This window comes from Carassius auratus, chromosome 8 (genome assembly GCF_003368295.1).
Source record: "Carassius auratus strain Wakin chromosome 8, ASM336829v1, whole genome shotgun sequence".
Lineage (NCBI taxonomy): Eukaryota > Metazoa > Chordata > Actinopteri > Cypriniformes > Cyprinidae > Carassius > Carassius auratus.
This window is the reverse complement of record NC_039250.1, coordinates 22,829,776-22,849,981: the sequence shown is the minus strand read 5'-3', so window position 1 is coordinate 22,849,981 and position 20,206 is coordinate 22,829,776. Positions and strand designations below refer to the sequence as shown.

At 37.0% G+C, this 20,206-nt stretch overlaps 1 pseudogene; it reads left to right on the top strand.

Annotated features, from left to right (window-relative positions):
• LOC113106823 (importin-11-like) overlaps nt 1-20,206 on the top strand; it is a 118,624-nt pseudogene that overhangs the window by 93,230 nt on the left and 5,188 nt on the right.

The window sequence follows — 20,206 nt, the reverse complement described above, 5'->3', positions numbered from 1 at the left end:
ATTTTTAATACAAAAAAAGTTAACCTTCAAATAATTATGTTCAGTTATGCACTCAATACTTGGTCGGGAATCCTTTTGCAGAAATGACTGTTTCAATGCGGCGTGGCATGGAGGCAATCAGCCTGTGGCACTGCTGAGGTGTTATGGAGGCCCGGGATGCTTTGATAGCGCCCTTAAGCTCATCCAGAGGGTTGGGTCTTGCGTCTCTCAACTTTCTCTTCACAATATCCCACAGATTCTCTATGGGGTTCAGGTCAGGAGAGTAATACCATGGTCAGTAAACCATTTACCAGTGGTTTTGGCACTGTGAGCAGGTGCCAGGTCGTGCTGAAAAACGAAATCTTCATCCCAATAAAGCTTTTCAGCAGATGAAGCATGAAGTGCTCCAAAATCTCCTGATAACTAGCTGCATTGACCCTGCCCTTGATAAAACACAGTGGACCAACACCAGCAGCTGACATGGCACCCCAGACCATCACTGACTGTGGGTACTTGACACTGGACTTCAGGCATTTTGGCATTTCCTTCTCCCCAGTCTTCCTCCAGACTCTGGCACCATGATATCCGAATGACATGCAAAATTAGCTTTCATCTGAAAAAAGTACTTTGGACCACTGAGCAACAGTCCAGTGCTGCTTCTCTGTAGCCCAGGTCAGGCGCTTCTGCCACTGTTTCTGGTTCAAAAGTGGCTTGACCTGGGGAATGCGGCACCTGTAGCCCATTTCCTGCACACGCCTGTGCACGGTGGCTCTGGATGTTTCTACTCCAAACTCAGTCCACAATCTTCCTCAGGGTCCGGTCACCTCTTCTCGTTGTGCAGCGTTTTTTGCCACACTTTTTTCTTCCCAAAGACTTCCCACTGAGGTGCCTTGATACAGCACTCTGGGAACAGCCTATTCAGAAATTTCAGAAATAAATAGTTATTTTCAAAACTTTTTTTTTTTTTTAAGAATGCTGGGGAAAAAAAAAAAACTACTTGTTGTCTCAAAAATATTGAGCAGCACCAAATGTTTTCTGCATTGAAATTTAATAATTAATAATACATTTTTCTTGGGCAGCAAACAGCATATTGTAATTATTTCTGAAGGATCACGTGATAGTAAACACTTTGCCATCACAAAAATAAATAACATTTTAAAATAGAAAGTAGTTGTTTTGAATTGTAATATTAATTCACAATATTACTGTTTTTATTGCATTTTGATCAAATAAATCTAGTCTTGGTGAGCATAAGAGATTTATTTTTTAGAAATATTGAAAATCGTACAAACCCCGTACAAAACCTTTTAAATGGTGGTTTATTTATAATCAATCTTACTTAGACTAAGATGTTGTTGCATAAAGGTTTAAATATACGAAGGTCTACCACTGTGGTTGTTTCCTGTTGTCTTGTCTTCCGTCTGCAGGAGTGTGAGTTCTGGATGAGTCAGAGTTGTCTGTGCTGCAGACTGATGTTTTGTTATATGAAATGTAACCATTTTCCTGTCTTTCCAGACAAAGCTTTTGTCTCCCTCACTGCTGGTGTTCATGTTCTCTCCTACCTGTTATTTTTCTCTCAGAGATATTGCTCTGTGATATTGCTTCACCCTGGTATCGTTCTTATTTTGTTTCTCTATTTCAGAAACTGAGCTTGGAGAACGTGCGGACATGTTTTCAGACCATCAATGCCTACATTTATCTCTCTGCTACAGATTTCTTACAGATTGCCTGAAGAAAAGACTTCAAATAAGTAGACATTTAAGGAATGGCTGTGTGAACATAACCTTATTTGCACTTTCTCGAAAGATGAATGTGGCATAAATCTGAACATACTAGTGTGTGATGATTCGGTTTGAAATATATATATATTTTTTTATGTAATGAGTGTCTTCTGCAGGGTTGTTCTTGTTGGCAGGACCTTTTAAGATCTATAACTTAAAAAAAAAGAATTCTGTGCAGGGTTAAAAGTAAATTTGAGGTCTCGGGAACAATCAATTAATCATGAATTAAGAGTATTCTCAAAATGTTTTATTGGGAAATTTATGGTTGGATAAAAAAAGAAACATCTGGAATATTTCTCATCATGTCTAAAAAAAAGAAGTGCTGTCAGTCGATTGATTTTTTTTTTTAACAAATTAATACTTTTTTTTTCTGAAATTAATCGCGATTAATCCCACCTATCATTAACTTGAATTAACTTAAATATACTTTTAATTTGCTGTTATTTTACATTCGATCTTCAAATGAATGTACAAAAACAACATTAAGACCGTATATATTTAATATTTGTTTAATGGCAGCTTTAATCGCCTTTTGGTAACTTCTTGACTTAGCTGATACGACATTGCATACAGATACTTTCATTCGTGTTTTGATATTTAATGATACTGTTATAAGCTAAGCATGCTCGGGAGAATACGCTCCGAGCACAGTACCGTTTCCACGCTCTTTTGATTCACGCCTGGTGCTGAGGTGAAGATGGAGTGCACTTCTGAAATGTCTCCCATTTGATGGTCGCGAAGACATTCTGCGACTGAATAAATGCACTTCTTGACAGGAAACAAAAAGAGACAAAAGCAGCAGAGTGCGGTGGTCCATCCTAACTCCATACCTGCATTAATTGGGTTAAATATTTTTAACTCGTTAAACTGAAAAAAATAATCACCTGCATTAACAAGCTAATTTTGACAACACTAAAATAAATAAATAAATTGAACTTAACAGATCTAGCAAAAATGGCAACCGAGACTTTTAAGTAAACAAAGACACATTTATTTACTTAATTAAAGAATGTCAACCAAAGATTTTCCTTTTTTATTACTTTTCAGTATTTTAATATTTTATTCAAGCAATAAGCACTAATATACCCATATATATATATATATATGATAAATAATAATGTTTCTGCCAAGCAATCCAGTACATCAGCAATGTAATACTGATGTAATTACTGATGTGTTATTTTACAATGTCTTCAGCTAATCATAACCAAGGACTGGAACTATTCGTCTTATAACCAGAGTATTAAGACATATACTATGTGAGGCACTGCATGACAGTAATGATTGTGCTCTGTGTTTACATGTAGTCATCTCTCTCTAGAGCTATGCTGAAGCCCTTTGCAGATCTGCTGAGAGAAGGCCAAGTCCAGGATCACCACACAAGGCCAAGTCCAGGATCTGAAGGTACGACTCAATCCTTCCCCACAAGGCTCTTTTGTGCTCTTTGTTCATCTTCTTGATGCTCTGTTGTGAAATGAAGTGCCCTGGCACTGCTGCAGAATAATGACTATGAAAACGCATTCCTCAACACTGTCTCTTTGGTTTCGAGTAGTTCACAGTCAGCTCAGCTTTTTTTTTTTTTTGAAGCCCTTCTCGACTTTGCTTGCTTTAGTTAATGCACTCAAGCTCTTAGATCTGACAGAAGGAGCGTGCTTTTTGACACTGTTTCCACACAAACAGTTGGGGCAGATTTTTACTTTGAAGAAATGATGAAAGGGCTACGTACAGGACCCCGTTATTTTATTAACTTATTTTCAGTCATTGTAATTCATTAATTTAGCAGTGTGACCAATTGGGCCTTTTAGCACAGATAATGATCATACAGGGGTCATACAGCTGAAGCCTGTCTGATGTGGGCTTCAAAGCAAGGTTCTTGTCCGCTCTGCACTTCCGGTTCTCTCTGGAGGCAGGGGGACAGAGTGCTGTGGAACGGCTGCCAGGATGCTGCCATTAGAGATAAAGCTTTTCGTCTTGGCCTACAGCTGCTCCTTCATAGGTTAGCAGATGCTCATTAGAGACCCCAAGCCAATTTGGAGCCTAAAATGCACTCTGAGCCTCCGCAGGAAGAGCTGGAGTGCTGGGATGAGCCATGTTACCAGAGGTTTTGGATATTTGTGTTAATATTAATGTCCTATTGTGGCATCGTTGTTGTGTCATCTCTTTAGGGCATTGTGAAACTTTTCTAATTAACTTTAGTCATTTTTCTCCCTCAATCCTAAGTAGCGTGGAGCGCAGGTGTGTGCGCACGTGTTTACCCGCTCCGCATCTTCCACTGTGCCAATAGGCAACATCTTTCCACGAGAGTGAAGGCAACCTTAATTGGGGAAAAAAACAAGCCCAAGGTTATCTGAGACGTACATGTTTTTCTTTTTCTTTTTTTTGACAGTTTGATAGAAAGCCTCGTTTTGTGCCTGTTGATGATGGGAATCTAAGTGTACAAGACGTCTGTTGAAAATAAAAGGTAGGGTATGCTGAGGGAAAAATCTACAGTGTTTTCAAACTGTTTAGAGTGATTGTTACTGAATCCCTGTATAGTATTCCTTCAGAACCAATTTTGGTGGTCCTTTTGTCCTTGTCTTCTACTTTACTTAACAAAAGTTCAAATTAAACTAATTAAATTAAATTAATTAAACTAATACAGCTTTGGAATTCGTTTATTTATAACGTTATCTATGGGTGAGTTGTTCTTTTAAAGGTTAATAAGTTAACATTTTACTAGTCTACATTTCAAACTACCTGTCTGGCCTGCACTTCTGCAATCGTTTCTCAACATGGGAACTGTTCTGAATGCATTAAAGCATCTGTGTAACCAGTGAAAGTCTCAGAAGTGTGTGCAGCCATTCGATTAACCTCACAGAGGATTCCCTGCCTTCTTACACCGCAGGTAGCACGTTTGATACGTAAATCATCGGGTCCCTAATTAACTGTTTGTTTAAATCAGCAGTATCTTGCGGCACTGTTTTCTCTTTATTGTTGTTTTTAATTAACACAGAAAGAAGGGGCCATCTTCTCAGTAAAATTTGTTTGGAGAGATGTCGCTGAAGTAAAGGCTAAAGGAGAATGAGAGATGACAGGCCATTTAGCTGACGGAGAACACAGATCAAGGACTTTACACTTCATGTTCTTTTATGACAGAAATCACCTTTGTCAAGAGGAACTAATTTTAAGGCACTTCTGTTAAGAGTGCTCAAAAATCAGATAAAGATGTTGCTCACGAGGTCGATTGGATTTGCCAGGCTTAAAGTGATAGTTCAGCTAAAAATGATAAGTCTGTTATCATTTATTCACCCACATTTTATTTCAACCTTGTAGACACATCTGTCTGGAAAAAAAATCTGTGCTGATTTTCTGATTCTATACAATTTCAGTGAATGAAAACAAAAGCTTTAAAGCGTTGTTCCATGGAAGAAACAAAAACAGTTTACAACAACATGAGGGTGAATAAACGACAAGATTTTCCTTTTCAGCTGAACTGTCCTTTAATAAAACTTGCATGAAACTAGGGCTGTATGTCAGGCTAGCTTGAATGATTTCAGTTAGGTTTAGGAAAATGTCTTTGGCCTTCTATCTGCCCTGGCCAGGACATCCGCAGGGAAACATGTGGTAGTTAGTGATTGATTTGAAGAGCAAACTGTGCAGCTGGAGCCAAGTACAAGTGGGAGCCCACAGGGGCGTCCTTGGATGCTCGCACACACTGACCACAAGCTTGCGGACTGTCAGTGCCCAGATCCTCCTCTGAGAAACGTTCTTACAACTACTTACAAAACTGATGTGGTTTGTGTATTTCCAGCTATATGATATAAGCTATAATTCAAGCTGTATCAATCGTTATAGCATACATTTACCTCAAGAAATGCTTTTGACTAATCCTTCTTTTTTTCTGCAAAAATGCTGTCACATGCAATCATAGAAATGGGCGTTTACTTCCAAGTTATAATTATTATTATTTTTTTAAATCTTGATGACATTTCAAAATGAACAATAAATAAATAAAGTGCTTGCACCAATGTGCAGAATGTAGATGTAAATGTAAGTGAACCAGAAAACAGTAAAGTGTACCTAAGTATTTTAACATTTTGTTTTCCTGTTTGTTTTTTTACGCTTTGAAAGAGAAAGTGGTGTATTTCCCACAGCAGTTTGGCAAGGTTTTGCCAGCTCAAGCTTTTCTACTCCATCATGGCTATAATCCAGATACATCAGATGCATTTGTTTATACAGTACATGTTGTTTCTAGATTACCCCGCTGTAGTCACTTAAGTAAAGTCCGGCTCTATGTGCCAGGCTGTTTGTGCACCAGTGGTCTGAAGAAGAAAAATGAAGACCGTAGCGCACCTTGAGGGAGCGTTTCATCCTGCATCCTGTCAAAGAGAGGCTGGAATAGAAGGGTAATGGCCTTGGGCTGCCAAGATCCCTTCTCTAGCCAATTCTTAGTCTGACAACAGAATTCACACAACTGCAAGCTCCTCGTGCCCTCTTTCAGAACAACAAGGCAATTTTACATCATTGAACATTAGTTGGTTGTCCTCAAGGTCAGAAGTGTGCAGCAGTGCTGGGTGATAAATGGAATATTTATGATTTATTCAATCGGATTTTGCTGGTGATATAATATTAAGCAGAGTTGTGAAACTCACAATAATTTAATGTGCTTTTTATTAGTCCATTTCCTAAAGGCCATGCCAGTAGGCTTGTTTCAGGCCTTCTCCTTCGCGATTCACGATGATGTTAAAAAAATATTAATAGAGTCCTTGTGGTTTGATTTGAACAACCACCATTGTGCCCTTGAACAAGCCATATATGACCCTGATGTTCTTTTAAGATTCGTTAAGTTCCCTAAGACCTCGGTTCTCAAAAAAAAAAAAAAAAAATTCTAATATTTTCTAAATCAATCTGTTATGGGATCTAATAAATGTGATAGATTTGAGTACAGTGATTTATTCACATTTGAACAAATCTAACAAAAAATGTTCAACAAAATTTCACTAATTTTAAAGTTTGCTAATATATATATCTTAGACATGTTTTTACTTAACTTTCCTCCATAGTGTTATAATTAGCATACCACCCAGTGATGTGGAACCCCTGTTTATAATGTTTTTGCAGAAAACAAAACATAATGCAGTATGAAGGTTTTGATTTTACACTGTGGATAGACAGTTGGACATCAAACCGGGGAATTTAAAGATGTGTGTTCAAATTGCTCACAACCATTTTGAGTACTAGGAAATTTAAGGCTGTTAAACTTTCAATTTCTACTCATGCCCAATTTCTACTCTTATAGGTTATTGAAATTGCCATAAAAGTAAGTCCTGTATTGGGCTCCCATATGTTTCAGCCTCTTCTGCCAGCTGTGTTACGGGGGATAGTCAAAAGCGAAGTGAGTGTGAACACAGCACAGTCTATTACAGTAATCATATTGTACACACCTAATTTCACTGAAAATGTACTTTGTCCCGTTTTTAATGTTGACACATGCTTGTGTGTTTGACTGCAGAGGTATACTGTGTTTATGTCTACATACCTGGGTATAATAGGTCAGAATATCTTGCAGAATTCAGACTTTTTCACATCACTTGGCTGTGGAATTCAACCTCCTGTAAGGATGAATGCCAGGCCACCTGATAAAGCAGTGTATTATAAAACCAGCTACCGGTAGCTCTGATGCAAAAACACCTTTTCACTTGGATACACTGTAAAAATATTTAAAATAACAAAGTTGTAAATAAAACAAGGATTAATGTATGATTAATGAGTATATTTTACAAGAAAATGTTTTTTTCAGTCATTCTACTGCAAAATATCACCGTTAATTCAATGTTTTACCTGCTGTTTCTTTGTAATTTGTTTTTACTAGCTACTGACTAACAATATATTTTCACCAATATTACATTTTTCATTGTGCGTTTATATTTACAGATTCTTTTTTTTTCTATTTATTACTTGTGTATTTTTCATATATGTAGAAATATAATTCAATAATGTAATTCAGTTTGTCATTTTGTTGTGTTTTCTTGGCATTTCTGTTTTTTATTATATTTCCATAGGTTTTTATGTATTTTATTTCAGTATTTTCTTGCAAATAAGCAAATGTTTTTTTTAAAGGTTTTAAGTTAATCATAATAATCCTGATATAATAGATAATAAATACTTAATAAATACTAATATTGCCTAATAACTGATAATGCAATATACTGTGCATCTCTTTCGAGAATAGTAGATAGTTATAGTTAGGGGGTGCCATAATGAATAGCTATGGCTCAATATACACTTTAATAGTTGTTATAAAAGCCAGAAATTTAATATTGGTGCATACTAATTAATGTTATGGTTTTAAATAAAGAAGTCCAGCTCACATTCCTCAGATGTTGGAGGGCTTAACATAATTGGAATTGGAATTGGAGATAGCTCTCAACGGAGGCGGTCGCATTTCTTTCCTCTCCTCCCTGCCTTTCCTTGCTTCGCTTGTTTTCTCTTGTCTTGTCTACTTGAGAGACTCTCTCTGCACTGCTCTCCTAAACTGGAATATGGATTTGATAAACTGGTCTCTCAACGCAATTGACACCATCTTCTCGACGAGAAGCCTGGGTTCGGGGGAACCTGACTGCCCTGCCGGAATGTTTGCAGCTGGCTACACGATGGACGCGTGGGCGAATTGGCGGGTCGTGTGTCTGGCGACTCTTTCCGTGGAGGACATTGAAGACATCTACCTATTCGGAACCATGATAACAGGTCTTCTGCTGATTGGATTAGGCTTTACCCTGGGTTATCGGAAAATTAAGAAGACGGGAACAGCCGTCCAAAGCCTCACAAGGCTGCCCGCCATGATTGAAGTAGTGGGCAGAGCGGTCAGCATTGAGACTGAGACTATTAACCGCAATATGGATAACATCGTGAAGAAGCTCACGGATTTGGAAAAGAAATTGGAGAATTTGGAGACCAATGGACAATGAAAAAATCATAGTGACCGTGAAAGAAATGCGGCTACTAGACCAAAACAACTGGTATCTTATCTTCTTTCGGCTCCACTACCAGCTTGGCCTTGGCTGGAAAACAAATTTCTCCTTGGAAAGCACGGCAGCGAGAGACTCTGCGTTCCTCACCCGTTTCCCCCCACACCTGTTGATTGTTGACTCTGTCTAGGACCTGACCAAGGCTGTCTCCATGGCAACTTGCTGTGACGCTGTATAATCTGCGGACTGAGGCATCTAGAGAGAATCGCAATTCTCCAGGCCTACAAATACACAAACTCTTACACATATACAGATATGCACTCACCCCACACCCCCATCCCTCGCCTTCGCCGCTTTGTTCCGCCAGTCTGGCAAGCGGGCCTGTGACCAGCGCTGTAATGGCTGTTGGACCGGATGCTGATTGCCTGGACTGGATCACCTCGACCCCCCAAATTTCCATCCCCAGTTGCTAGTCGTGTGTTTATGGTGTATTGATTATGTGCATTTGTGCTGTGGTGTTTTTACTGTTCTCAAACGGTGCTCCCATAGGAGCACAGTCTGGGTGCTGTTTTTTTTTTCTCCTCTCTTTCCTAATGTTTTGCTATTATCTCTTCCCCTGTCCATTGTATTTCGTTGCCTTGTGCCCACATGTGCAATGACAATAAAGTTGAATCTGAATCTGAATCTGAATCTGAATAATTAGATGAAAAAATATCTCCTCTTTCCCGAGTACTTTCTTTATCCTTCCTTTATGTCAAGGTCAAGTACACTGAAGCACAAAATCATTAACAAACAAACAAAAAATCCTCAAGCTTGGCCTAGCTTTTTTTCATCTGTGCAGCGTATCTTTAGCTGGGTTTGTGGAAGCTGATCTTACTGTAATTTGGTCCCAGTGGACCAAGATGCTTTGCCAAGCCGCCCACACATCATCATTCCCTTTCAACCCTGGGCCGTATCTCCCCACCAAATTATTGAACTCATTTGCACTATTGTAGTCTCAGCATATGTCAGTATTCTCCTTAATTTCCTCAATCCCAGAAATATCTTTCCTGCCTAGACCCCTTCTTTATTTACAGTATCAGCCAAATAACTTCAAAGATGGAGGTTTTTATATATTCGCTCTGTCAGGCGGCTCGACGTACCCTAATGTTTTCCTCTTATCTCATGAAGGGTGTATTAATCTTGTTCCCAGAATTGTGTGAACTAGATTGTTTATCATGGTCATCTCTGCTCTTTCAGGCAGACCAGCTCTTGGGGAGCGTGGATGAGATGTGGGTGGACCGCATGGACAACATCACCCAGTCTGAGAGGAGAAAGCTCTCTGCCCTGGCGCTCATGTCGCTTTTACCGTCTGACAACAGGTTTGTCATTATAAACACCTGCAGGATCTTCCTATCACATTTGCATGCAAATGACTGATGCTTTAATAGCAGAACTCATCAGCAAGCTGTACAAGTGATAACATTTATATAAATCATTTGACATTCACAACGGAGACCATACAAATAAAAAATGACTTTGTAATGATGACCCGCCGGGAGAAATGGCTTGTTGGTTTTAGCCACGTCAGTAGTTTGGATGTCATTTACGTTTTCAAGCCTCAAATTTTTTTTCAACTGCTAATATAATAGACCAAGTACAAATAGCAACATCTATTAGAGTAATGGCAGCCAGTATACACAAGCAATACTAATCATAAACTTTGCCAAACGGAGCGATCTTCCACATTTTTTTTCAGTGACCTTGGTTCTAGAAATTTATTTCTAATTTATTTTCTCTATAGGCTTGTTTTATTATTATTATTTAATCCTCAATAAACAGTGAATAGCTGAGATATAATTTTATAGCACAATTTTTCAAAGTCCTGACCTCTCGCAGTATGCTATCCGATCCAATCAGAATGCATTGCGCCTAGCGCGAGAACAGAACAGACTGGGCATATACCTAACTCCAGGTTCACACACTTGTCTGTTATGCACCTTTTTCAGAGCCCTATGTTAATGGATCAGAGCGTTCACACTGCACACGGTAAAAGGCTAGAAATAAAAACATGCGAAAATAATTTGGTTTTGTGACAGAGCAAAGGAAATCTGCATGCGAACAGAGAGATTTGTGCTTGTGAATTATTTTAATGTGCTTTTGCGTTATGTTAATGCTCTCTCGCTGCTGCTTCTGTACCGCGCACATACTATATACGCACTGCAAATGGAGTAGGCCTACGTGTGAACCTGTATAATGTATAACAAATATATATATAGCTCGTTGAGCACTCTCGGCCACCGTATGAATGCATTTATGACTGCAAAGCATATCTGTGTGCGTCAAAATTACAATTAACATCGAAATAGCAACATTTATCAAAGAAATCTTAGAAATCTAAGAAATCCTTTGATGATTATATATATATATATACAGTATACTAATATATGTATATATAGTGTACTGGAAAAATTAAGTTTTGTGATATTTATAGGATTATTGCTTTCAGGGGAAATTCATTAACTTAAATTCATTAACTTTAATTTCTTAAACTGGTTGCTTATTAGCATGCCTGTTATTAACATCTTGGACGTTTATTAGTACTTATAAAGCATATATTCTGCATGTCCATATTCTGTATCCTTAAATACCTAAACTTTACAACTTACAACTTACTTAGCAATTTAAGAGTTTATTGAGACAAAAGTAATAGTTAATTGTTTATTAATAACAACAATTGGACATTAAAATGAAGTGTGACCGCTCACACTTGAAGGAATCCACACAATAGGGAATTTTTCATGAGAGTGAATGATTAGGCCATACAAATTTTGCAACAGGTTGAAGATGATCACACAAATTCGTCCTGTTGATCAACAGAAGGCTGCTTGGTTTGAAACTGAGCTGTGCTTTCTATATTGCTATACTATTGACAGTAGATAATAAACTCTTTTTGCTCACCAAATTTCACAAATTGAACATTACACCATTAGTCTTAATTATAGAAAAACAGTAATATGATCATATAAAACTAATTTGTCTGATAATTTTGTTAGTTTTAGAACCTTTGATTGGAATTTGAGTGGGAAAACACCTAACCCTTGTACACAACTCTGGGGTGTTTTGCAGCTTTTTTGCTCTCAAAGGTGAAACTTTCTCCATTGTGAACAATGTTAAAAACAAGGATCTCTGCAGCCAAACACAGTTTCCTGAGTTACTTTTCTTTTTCAGTCTTTTCAACTCTGACTCAAAATCACATCAAGGAAAGAGATGCACCTGTTTACCTCCACTGCACACATAATGTAGTGAATGGCAATAACAGTAAACAATGAGGTGGTAATTTGCATGATTTTCTTTTCTAGGAAACGGTGTCAAGCATCCTGCACTGCAGACATAACATATTTTTATTCCTTGTGGCACAGTGATTAACAAGATATATTTAAATTTCACGTCAAACAGTTTGCTGACCCTTGCCACCTTAAAGACCGGACCATATGTCCGGTCATATTGCTTTAAATATGCAAACTGTAAGGGGAAGAGAAATGGTGGATAAATTCATGATTGACTCTACTTCTCGTTTCTCATTACAATATAAATATTCAGTCTGGACGCATGAAAACACTTGAGCATGTCTTTGCATGCAGCCGGTCATCTGCTAAGTATTTCACGCTCTGGATTTATCTGATCTATTGTATGTGTCCACATTTTGTATGTATGTATTTGTCTGTATATGTGCCCATTGTGATACAGTATCTTGTATCATGAAATTGCATTGGGGACTGTGAATCGATTGTGGTGCCGCAGCAGGTCTGTTGTCACCTTATTTCATTGAGATTGATCTTATGTGTCATTGTTCTATAGGATCAATAATGCCATCAATACCAAAGCCCTTCGTTGTCAGTCTCCCTCACAACCAAAGCAATGATTAACTGGCAAAAATGACAGCTCCATCATGGCCTTGTTTTCCTTCTGCAGTTTTCAGGGCTTTGCAGTGATATACAGGAGAGGCTCCCCATGTGGCTTAAGCCTGAGTCTTGAGGGAGAGTGGGATAGTCATGCATTATCATGCTTGTAGAGACAGCCTGGATCTGTGAGCCATATCTCTGAGCCTCAGTCTCTGAAGCACAGATGCAAGATGTTGTTTTCTCCATTATTGTTGCATCTTGCCTTCTGCTCGAATCCAATCTAGTGTCAGAAATAAACTTTTCTATTACTTTTTTGGGGTAGGGCTGTGGAGTTATTACATAACCATTATTACTGCTATGGCTGCTATACAATCAAGAAACTACCCATCAAGAAAAAAATAAAATCCAAAAATATTGATAATATTTTAGAGATTCTGTGAAATGATTTCCATAATGTGTCTTACTGCATCAATTCAATACTGGACAAAACACGAGTCCATATATATATATATATATATATATATATATATATATATATATATATATATATATAATTTTTTTTTTTTAGTTAATCATCTTTAAAAATTGTGATTACAATATCAAGAGCAATAATCAACAGTGTTGATATTTTTTCATAATCGTGGAGCTCTATTTCAGGAGCTTTTTTACTAATTAAAGAGCCACACAGATGGTAAATCAAAAATTACCTGTATTACAGTGTATGATGTAGCTGTCCATCAGTGTAAAAATGTGCAAAGTAATTAAACCAAAAAGTACACGATTTATAAAGTTATTGGCTTCTTAAGTAAGGAGTCGACTCTGAATCGCTGAAACGAGTCGTTATAGATTTCAAATCTTTTGCCCTTCTCTATGTACGTCACTAGAAGCACTTTGCATAATAATCTCCGCCTACCGTCTTCAGAGAAACGGAACTCTGACCTGCCCCACCCCCCACACAGACACTCTGGTTGGTGTGATAGCATCATGTCGAGGAGACAGTGTGTTTTTATTTGTAAAGGCAAGTTTGTTTTATTTTCACTGCCAAAGAATGAAGATCAGAAGAACCAATGTCTAAAATTAATTTTTACCACAATAACAGAGCAGTACAACAAATCCCTTTTGTTGTGTTCACAACATTTCACTGATGACTGCTTTTCTAATCTCGGTGAGTACAAGGCGGGATTTTCAAAGCGTTTGGCCATAAAAGAGTGTTCATTACTAACTTTATTTAGACCAACAAGCATCTCCGAATCACAACGCAAAGTATGATTATGAAGTTATGTGTTTGTTTTCTCCCGAGCGTCTTATCAGTATGTGTGCTGTCTGCAGCCTTTGTCTGTGCTGATCTTCATTTACAAACACGTCATTAAAATGAAGTGTAACAAGTGCTGCTAACAGATATTCTGTGATAAAGTAGTCCATATGAAAACAACGCGATGTCCGTTTTTCACGTCTCCCTTCATTATATCTAATGTGACCACGCCCCCGCGCTGAACGCGCTATTCAGATTCAAACTGAATTTAATTGAAAATTATTGCCTATAAATTGGTTTTTAGATTAAGAGTTTTAAGCATAAAACTGAACACAGATGCCTAAGCAAACAACAACACAAATACCCTAGGTGGAATTCTTGAATAGAAATAAGCTTCCATTCAATCTGAGTCAGTTTTGTTTTTAGGAGAAAAATAACAAATTAATACTTTATTTCAGCAAGGATGTTAAAGGAAGTCAGTAAAGGTGTTTATAACAAACTTTATCAAAAAAACCTGAAAAACAATGTATCTTGGTTTCCACACAAATATTTTCTGAAATGATGACTTCTGATAATGTGAAACTGAAGCCTGGAGTAATTGTATTTTTAGTTTTCTTGCCCTTATTTCACCTTAAGTTTCTGACCCTGACCCAGACAGGGATTTTTTTCTGTCTGGTTTTGCTTAAATTGCCATTTTAATGACAGTGGTTTTGCAATATACAAACTTATTTTACAGAGGAATTGTGCTCTGCCAGTAAACAATCATCTTTAATCAGATGCTTTTTCGTCTCTGGACTCATGTGACTTGAACGGCACAGAGAATATTATGAAAGCAGACTCTGGAAGGATATTTAGTGGCGCCGAGAGACTTGCATGAAATGAGGCCCAGCATATTAATTTTCACAGGCATTCAGGGTGCTTTGAATGGCATTTTCTGATCCTGCCATTACTATTCTATTTGCTGTGTTCTGACTCCCTCTGAATAAACACCTGTGGGCTCAGAGCAATGCCCAAGACACTGAATGTTTCTTCTCTGAGGCTCAATACATCACAAATAATTTCACCCACTAATGAAGTATGACTGCAGTGATGACATCAATGAAACGGTACAGATTTGTCTCTGCTTCAGTCATTTGGAGAGTGCAGAATAAACAGATGATAATAATGATGTAATGATCTCCACGCATACAGCCATGCCAAAAAAGGAAGAGGGATATGCAAATTGGGTCTTGGTTTTTACACATGCACAAACTGAACCATTCAGAGTGTTTTCAACCAGCTGCTTTTGGAATGATGTTGGAGTTTGTCAGAATATTTAGACAATTTAGAGCAAGCTGCTTGCTTGATCACAATTGGAATACATATTCAAAAGAAAATCAAATGGGATATATGATGTTGACAGTATATATATTCAATTTTTTGCACAGCCCTGTCATGTTTTCAACACAAAATTTTTTTTTTTTAAAGGGGTTATATGATGCGATTTAAATTTTTCCTTTCTCTTTGGAGTGTTACAAGCTCTTGGTGAATGAAGAAGATCTGTAAAGTTGCAAAGACTGAAGTCTCAAATCCAAAGAGATATATTCTTTCTAAAACTTAAGACTCGTCCACACCCCCTAAAATGGCTCGTTCTAACATGCCCCCACATTTCTATGTCACTATGTGGGATGATTGCATAATGCCACCCAGATGTTCACGCAAAGAAAGAAGGCATACCTTTTATTCTTGTTGTAGTATTGTTGTTGCTGCCGCTGCCATGTCGTATAAACGCTGTGTGTTTCATTGTGAAAGTGAAACTACTTTGTTTGGCCTTCCAAAAGAGGACGATATCCGCTTCGTCATGCATGGAGCTGATCCGTGCTGGTCACTGAGGAAATACATCAACTTTGGATCTTGAGTCCAGCCCGGGGTCGTCACATGTAAAAAATTATGTTTCAGAGTTGGGGCATAGATGAGAAACAATAATGTACAGTATGAGGAAAATAATGTTTTTTTTGTTTGTTTGTTTGTTTGTTTTACCTTAAACCACATAAACGTATTTCACTACACCAAATAATGTTCTATTTAGCAGCATCATATGACCCCTTTAAAGGTGCTGTAGGGAAATTTTGTAAAAAAATATTTTTTACATATTTATTAAACCTGTCATTATGTCCTGACAGTAGAATATGAGACAGATAATCTGTGAAAAAATCAAGCTCCTCTGGCTCCTCCCAGTGATCCTATTGACATTTGCAGAAAGTCATGCGCTCCCGGTAAAAAACAACCAATCAGAGCTACCCAGTACCTTTGTGATTCTTCATAGACATAAACAGAGAGAAGTAGTTCCCGGCTACAATGTTCTTCCGCAAGACGCTAGTAGTTCTGTTTATTAACCGCTAGAGCGTCAAAAGTTCCCTACTGCCAATGGCTTATAGTCTGAAACATTAGCATGATGTGGAAACAGTAACACAAAAATGTTTGTTACTTTATTTTGTTAGTGTTCATTTATTTTATTAAACTGGATGCATCATTTTTCTTTCTTTACTTTCTAGTAATTCAATGCTTTCTATGAATATTTAAAGTCTCTCCGTGAGCGATCCTACAGGTGTGAATTTATCTGTGGCAGCTCAGCTATTTGACACAATATATTTATGTTGCTAGTGACTTGGATATGTTGTTCTCCTGCCTGACCTCCACTAAATGAGAAATTAACCGGGGAAAAAAGTGCATGTCAAAGAAGGGGGACTTCCAGAACACACCCACTGATTGTGTCATCGCCATGGACCAATGGAAGGTGTTAAGGAGCCAAAACAGGTTTTTAAACTGATGAAACAAAAAAAAAATAATAAACTTTGTTTTGGCCTGATTTTGTTTGAAATTACATATCAGTTCGTTCTTTGATTCCATTTGAACTATATTGGGGCCTTAATTCTAAAGGTAAAAAATTCTGATGGTCAAACATCATGAAATGCTGAATTATGACTTTGTTCATGAAAATTTAACTAACATTATAAGAGCACAAAAATAGAAATGCAATTCTTCTGATATGTTTTCCTGTAAAATATTTAAAAAAAAAAAATGAAAAGAAAAAGTGGTTCTGCAAGTTTATTTGTCCAAAGGGGCTGGTTTGGGTGTCATTAGGTGTTATAAAGGCCTCTTTTTCGGCTCCAAGCAGTGATAAGAAATCTTTAATATGATGCATCTTTGATAGGTCACTAGCGCAGCTCTTATAGCTGTAATATTGTTGGGTTGAGATAAGATTTCCCCCTACCCTGTATTACAAAAAGTAATATAGCTGTAAACTTTATTAGATGTATAACTGAGTAGATATTTAGCTTTGGTGTTTGCCAAGTTTGCTTGTAGCTGACTTTCAGGGTGTCTTCAGTCAAATGGTCATTGGCTTTTCATATATGTTAATATATGCTTGGCATGACCCATTTTAAATTATTTAAACTTTTTTCAGTCATCAGTTTTGAACGGCGAGCCATATGCTATACTGATCATTTTACTTTTATGTATGAAAAATAAATGAGGCCGCAGATAAAATTAAATGACCACCTTTTAACTCAGTTCCTCAGTACCAGGGTGCAGATTGGTAGTGGGGAGGCACACATCATATCGAAATCATAATTTCATACCACCCGTCTTTCATTCCTGACCAATTTCTTGTTATTAAGTCATATCAGCTGTGTCCCTCTCTCTTAGCAACTACAGTACCTCATCATCTTTCTCTATATCACCAAAACAGAGATGTGATGGCTGCTCCAGAAGCGGCATCAACTCGTTTCACCAAGCAATGTTTTTGAGATTTAGAAATGACCCTCCTTATCTTGTTTTTCACTGAATGCTCCATGTGTGCAGATACAAGGCAGAAAAGAATCGTCACAGGGTTCTAAGTGGACATTCAAGGGTTTATGTGTGTTTTGGCTCTGAGTGGCGAATGAATCAATTTGTATTAGGCATTGAGGGGTTATATCGAAGACCATGGTGGAAAGGGCCAAACACAGGAAATTTGGCCACACCACACATTATAAAAGAAAACTGCTGGAAAGGTCAAGTTAGTTCAGGATAGTTCACCAAGAAATGAAAATAATGTCATCGTTTACTCACTTTTGTGTCCTGTGCTGCTTCTGTTGAATAGAAAAAGGAGATATTTATAGCTGAATGTCTGATATTTTAGATCCAATGGAAGTGAATGGTAACCACAACCCTTGTGCAATATTTTCAGTGAATAATGATTAAAATTTTACACACATTGTTTCTTACACAAAGGACACAAGTCATATGAATCAGGGTTATTAATAATAATCCAAAATGTATTTCTATTAAAATAAAGCTAAAATACAAATGTTATTAACATTAAAATAAAGCTAAAATACAATATAATCAAAAACATATTTCAGTTGGCTGGCAACATTTCTATTTTTGTTTAGTTTTAATTGAAGGACTATAATTAACAACTGGAGAAAAAAAAAAAAAAACTAAAACTAAACTAAATTTAAAACTGGTATTAAAAATGCTAAATAACCTAAATAGTTATGTTTAAAACTAAGTAAAATAATAATGATGTTAGAGTAAAAAAAAAAAACAAATTAAATTAAAAATGCATAAAAAATAAAGTAAAAATAAAAGCAAATTCAAAATGTTGATACAAGCTATATATAAATAATACTAAAGTAGCATATTCTTTTATTTTTATTTATTTATTTTTTTCTTACTGGAGCATGACAGCCAGTGGTCACAGTTCACTTTCACGATACAGATTAGAGTAGCTTAGACATTGGTCAAAACTTCTCCATTTTTGTTTCACAGAAGAAAGTCATATAGTATGCATTTGAAATGACATGGTGGTTGTAAATTGTGACAGAAATTTCATTTTTAAATCAGCTATGTCAAGGCTTCAAGGCTGTGAAATGGAGAGATTGTCTTTCATAAAGTTCTAACTGTTGCCATGTCACAGAAAGCATGAAGTTCAGTTGCATTAAGGGTTTAAGCTAATGAATATCTGAATATCTTCACATTTATTGCCGATAACTGCTTAAGATAATATGTGCGGTCTAATGTTCAGGTCCCTTGAGTGTAGTTCAGATTTTAACAGTCAGTCAGACTGAAAGTGTTTCTTAAGCTTTTGATTGTTCCCTTGCAGAAAGGGTTTGTGAGTGCAAGTTATTTCCTGGATTAAAACTTTGTTTTTTTAGACAGAAAATCTCAATACCCATGGGTAGGGATGTCAAGAGTACAGCTGCCTTTGCTACCAACTCAATGCGAAAACATACAAAAAGTAACAATAGCAGTCTTTCTAAAGTTTAGCTAGTCGAGTATCAACTGTACCCACACCTGTCACTGACATGTGACTGCTTTTGAACGCTCATATTATTACTCACATGCAAAGACATTCTTTGTTGAAATAGCCATTTTGGTGTGGTAAAAAAGTTTAATTGAGAAATAATTGTTTTTATTTAGTTTGTTTACTTTTTATCTAAAGTCATTTTTTCAAACTGATATTGAGTATTGTGAAATTCCATTTTCTTTTCTACTAAAATTACCACCATGACATCCCTTCTCACTGGCCCGTGAAGACACTTTGAAACATATTTCTGTCACATTGTTTTCAAAGTGTGAATGATGGAACATTGTGTTCATTCCCTGAATAACGTTTTCCTCTGCGATCATTTTTCAGCGTGATCCAGGACAAGTTCTGTGGGATCATTAACATAAGCGTGGAAGCGCTGCACAATGTCATGATGGAAGACCCTGAGATGGCTACCTTTCAAGGAGTATGTTTGATTCTCTCTTCTTGATGACACTTCTCCTCCGATGCTGGACAAGGGCACACAATGTCATGGCAGGGTATTTCATGAAACAAATTCTTAAGCATTAGGAGAAGTGATTGTGATCTGTTTCAGTGTTTTCTTCCTGCTTGTTACACATTATATATTAAATATAAAAATATTTAAATTATGTAACAATTCAGCCGAAAGCGGCAGCCCCTCACAGATGACAACAGCACACAAAACATAAAAAAAAAATCAAGTCCATGTCCTCTCTCATCTTGGTCCTCGTCATTCCTCCTTTTATCCTTCCGGAGCTCCTCTGTGGGACTCTAGAGCAGTGAGTGGCGCAGGTGTCGCTCATTATCACTTGCTCCACCAGCCTTGATCTGTTCCCACAGCTCTCAGCCCCGTCCCACTCATATTATATTATATTATATTATATTATATTATATTATATTATATTATATTATATTATATTATATTATATTATATTATATTATATTATATTATATTATAAAAAATTATAAAATATATAAAAATCCCACACAATATATATGTGTATGCAATATAACGTGTATGTGTATGTAGTCTACACACACGCACACAT